Here is a 5,308-nt window from a genome sequence, read left to right on the forward strand (position 1 = left end):
GCCTGTTTCTATGGTCACTGGTGTACGCCTGTTTCTATGGTCACTGGTGTACGCCTGTTTCTATGGTTCCTGGTCCTTTGGCAACACTTAGAGATGATGCTGGGAAACTGTTGGTGATGTGAAAACTATTATTGTACACACCAGACACACATGATGAACAGTTAATACATCCTTATGTATGAAGTTAGAGGAGTGGATATAAAATACCTTGAACAACATCTTTCGTCTTATTAGAGGATTTATCAAATGGAGCGATACTCGGAGAGCGAGTATTTAAACTAGAGACAGAGAGGACGTTCTGGACCACAATAAACCAGAATGGTCCCAAGTCGGCTGCCCTACCACTGAGCCACAGATGCATCTGTAGCATTTTCACAAAGTAGAAATTACTTATTTACTAATAAAAATAACAACAACATGAATGAGGACACAAACAGGACAAGTGGACATTGTCCTGTTCCTTCAGTTCGTCCTCTCTATTTTTCTGTGGGTCAAAGATCAGGTTTCAGTCACCACCTGAACACACATTTCCAGGACTACATTACCCATGATCCTCTGCTGCTGTTACAATTTTCATCATCGTCATCACTTTTATTGCCCCCTTAGGGAAATTTTCCTTGCAGCAAGGTGGCAAGAAAATTAAAACACACATAAACAATCACCGACAAAAGTGGCAACTAATAAAAAATTTTTTTTAAAAAGTCCCTGTACAAATACCAATGGACAGGCCAGTCAGAGTTGGGTTCAAATCTGAGCTGGAGTTTTCTGTATGATCCAAACAGGAAGTTACAAGATGGCCAAGATGTCAGAGCCACACCAGCAAAGCATCATGGGATACGCCACAGACTGGAAGATATTTGCTTCAACCACTGCACGTCCATCATCAGACATGTTGGTACAAAATGCTGTTAGAAAAAACATTTCAATCCTTTAAATCAAAGTGTTTAAATCTGGACCCGTTTGTGCCTAAAGCAAAACCTCTCATCTCCATGACACCAGGAGCTAAGGCTCATGGGAGTTGTAGTAACTCTGAGGACGTGTTTTGAGTAAAACAGGAGCAGATCTGGATTCCTCCACAGAAGAAAGTAGTTCCTGACAGCAGCTGTTGACAGAGCTACAAATTACAGGACGTCAGTGAACACATCAGCAGCTCATGTTTCCTCTCAGGTGAGAGTTTGTGGAGAAAACCCAGATCCTCCAGGCCTCCCACTGGCTCCTGGAGCATGACGCCTCCTCAGATGACCTGAGCCTTATCAGCCGGACAGAACAGAAAGAACCGCGGGGCGGTTATGGCCCGGTGAAGTGATCCACGCTGACCCGCAGCTAATCACACAGCTGCAACACAAACAGTGGTTCCAGGCTGAGTTTGGTGGGAAGAGGCTCGGCAGTGACGCACGCTGAGTCCACCTGACAGATAACAGGATTAGGTTTGTTTCTCAGAAGTGGTCTTTGTTCCTGAACTTTCAGCACCCGGTCCTCACTGGGGGGAGCAGAAAACCACTCGCGCTGAGAGGCCGACCACAGGAAGGTGTCTTTAACCAAACACCTGCTAATGTCACACTGAGAGAGGTCAGGTGAGCCTGTTTAGGGCCATGTGACCAACAGATCCATGGCTGGAACTGGTCACTGAAGACTAGGTCTGAAGTCTAGGTCTGGTCTGTTAGAACAATCACATAAAAGCTGCCGAAATATTTCATCAACTTTACATCTTTAGATTTTACAACCAGATGTGATCTGACAGACGATCCACTCTCACTGTTCCACCTGTCTCCCTCTCACTGTCTCATGTGTCTCTCTCTCATTTTCACATATGGATTATGTCTTTCGTTCCTCCTCTCAAGAGCAGACCTCTACCTCCCCAGGCTCTCTTCCACCTGCTCCCTACCCTCACTACACATGTTGGCAAAAACATCATACTCTATGGCATATGTGTCAAATTCAAGGCTCGGGGGCCAAATGTAGCCCTTGTTGACATCTTATCTGCCCCCCAAGATGATAAGTGGAATGTAAAATTCTTCTATCTCTTGAATTTTTTTCAGTAATCTTTGATTATGATGTTGACAGCACAACAGAGAACATCAAATGAGACCAATTAAACTCTTGTTGAGGAACCTGTGACCAAGAAAAGATGCTGGGTCTCTGACTTGAGTTAATGTAGATTCTGAAATTGGCCCTTAGTTCAAAAAAGGTTTTAATTTTGGCCCCCTTTTGTAAGTGAGTTTGACACCCCTGGACTCTATGGGGACTCACCATAGACTGTTCTCACCTATCCCCATACCCATCACCACTGAAAGTTCTCAGAACTGATCCCTGATCCTCCTACAGGTTGTTGGTGTCAGTTGGTTGCTAGAGTTACTTGTACCAGAGGTTTGTCTTACTGTTGTTCAGTGGACCGATTGGTTCAGATGTCCCTCTGGTTATCTGATCATCTTCCTGTCTTCTGTCCACTTGTCTGTCTCCAACCTCACTGCAAGACGTCCTATGACCTGTCCACCTCTTTCTGACGGCCAAGTGAAGCAACTGGACGTGGAGGGCTCCACAGGGCTCAGACCGCCGTCTCATCCACTTCTTGTCCATGTTCCTCTGTATCCTGTCCACCTGTCCTCCAACTCTGTCGTCCATCATGATACTACACTTCCTCTGATCCTTCCCACTGCCTGTCTCTGTCTTGTCCTCCTTCATGCTGGACTCAGACTTCGTCCAGTTACTTTTCTCCTCTTTTTTTTCATCCATCTCCATCTGTCCACATGGCTCGGACCTCCTCCTCAACATCTGTCTGTGTGTCTGTTTGTGTCTCAGGTCTGTCCTCCTGTCTTCCTCCTCCTCTCCTCCTTCTGAAGGCTCACTCCTCCTCCTCTCCATCCAGCTGTCCTTGTCCTTCCACTTCTTTAGCACCAGGCTGCTCAAACGCTTCATGGCTCTAAACTAGGTCTCCAGAAGGACCTCAGGAACTAGATCAACAGGGACCAGGATCCTCAGGTGTTCCAGACAGAGAACTGAACACCTTGGACTCAGTTCAGCTTCATCTGTGGGTCAAACTGCTTCTGGTTTTAAAGTGAAGCTGGCCCTTTAATAGCGGATAGGCTCCTCCCCCAGCCTCTGATTGGCTGTTGACAGGAGCTCGTAATGTCTACTGTTTAATTTAGTTTATTAAACATTGAAACTGAAGTTTAATGAATAATTAGTAATAAATTAGTAATCTAAAAATGTTTGATTGAGCAGAACTAAAGCAAACATAATCTAATGATCAACAGAAATAAATAATCCACAAAAATTAAATCAATACTCTTAAACTAAGAAAAGGTCTGACTGATTAAAATTAAATCAAATTAAACAAACTTCATTAAAGTGATTAAATTTGACTTAAATGAGTTTAAAGAGATAAAATACTGAACAAACCCTGAAGCTGAAGTCTTCAAGTCAATTAATTAATCTAATTAAACCTCATCAGCCAATCACAGCGCCCCGCCAACAGACGCCCTGCTCTGATCGGTCCCTGCAGACCTCAGCTGGTAATGGATCTGGTCTCAGTAAATCCTGCTCCTACAGACCGGACTAAGTCCCTGCAGCACCGACAGACGATCAGAACCACGGGGTTGGAAAAATCTCTGCTGTTCCTCTTCATCCTGGTCCAGGACAAACCTGATCCAGGACAGACAGGACCTGATCCAGGACAAAGAATCGAATCCAGGACAGACAGGACCCGACCTAAGATAAAGGACCTGATCCAGGACAGACAGGACTCGATCCAGAACAAACAGACTAGAACAATCTAAAGTTCTGATAGGACAGGTGGTCCATGCAGCGGAGCAGACTCCCAGTCTCACAAAGTATCCCCCCCTCCCAGATAAAGCTCCTCCCTGTTTGGACTCCTACCCTGTAAGCCACGCCTCCTCTGCTGTGTACCTCCCAGCAGTAAAAACTGATGAAGGTGAGATTCTGTTGGTCCTGCAGTTCTGACACCTGGACCCATGTTCTGCTGCCACCTGTAGGTGCTGGACTGTCGGTGGCTGATGGTGTTTAAAGAAGTGAAGCCTGAATTACCATGCCACTTTATTTATAGAGCACTTCAAACAGCAACAAGTTCAACCAAAGTGCTGTACAGCAGAAACAAACAAGCAAAGCTCACAGCAAAACATAAAATAAAGTAAAATAAAAATATAGATATGGATGGAAGAAGATAAGTGGCTAACAATGTAGGATACAGACAGGTTAAGAACAAATCACACGGGGTCAAAAGCCAGGGAATAAAAGTGGGTTTTTAAGTGAGACTTAAAAACAGTGAGGGAGGGGTCCTGCCTGACATGCAGTGGTAACTCAGTCCACAGTCTTGGACCTGCTACAGAGAAAGCCCCGTCACCTCTGAGCTTATGACGGGTTCCTGGAACTGAAAGAAGCATCTGATTCACTGACCGCAGAGAGCACGGTGGGACATATGGCTGCAGCAGATCAGTGAGATAAGAGGGGACACAACTGTTCAGTGATTTAAAAACATACAGGAGTATTTTGAACTGAATGTGAAGGTGAACTGGTAACCAGTGCAGGGAGGCCAGGCCTGTACGGGTTAGAAATTGGGCTGCAGCATTTTGGACCAATTGTAGTCGTGCAATGGAGGTCTGACTGATTGCAAACAGAAGCGCATTGCAGTAATCGAGCCTGGATGTTATGAATGCATGCACTACTGTCTCCAGGTTCTTTTGGACAGTATGGGCTTCAGTTTAGACAGCCGCCTCAGCTGAAAACAAAAAACAACAACAACAACAAAAAAACAGGATTTAATAAACCAACATTTTTCAGTCAGGTCATCTGGACAGTTTCATCCATCCATCCATTTTCTTTACCCGTTTATTCCATTTTGGGTCACGGGGGTCGCTGGTGCCCATGTCCAGCAATCACTGTGCGAGGGGCGGGGACACCCTGGACAGGTCTCCAGTCCATCACAGGGACACATAGAGACAAACGAGACAAACAACCATTCACTCTCTCACTCACACCTAGGGACAGTTTAGAGTTACCAATCAGTCTAACATGCATGTTTTTGGTCTGTGGGAGGAAACCGGAGTACCCGGAGAAAACCCACGCATGCACGGAGAGAACATGCAAACTCCACCTAGAAAGGACCCTGGACCGGGGTTTGAACCAGGGACCTGCTCGCTGAGAGGCAGCAGCTCTACCAGTTGCGCCACCGTGCTATCTGAACAGTTTATTTTATTTTATTTTTTGTGCTGAAATGTTTCGCCTTCGATCCAGAAGGCTTCATCAGTCAAGGAAACACACAAAACTGATCAGTTTTGTGTGTTTCCTTGAC

The sequence above is a fragment of the Nematolebias whitei genome, chromosome 20 (assembly GCF_014905685.2).
Source record: "Nematolebias whitei isolate Nwh7 chromosome 20, NemWhi1, whole genome shotgun sequence".
Classification (NCBI taxonomy): Eukaryota; Metazoa; Chordata; class Actinopteri; order Cyprinodontiformes; family Rivulidae; genus Nematolebias; species Nematolebias whitei.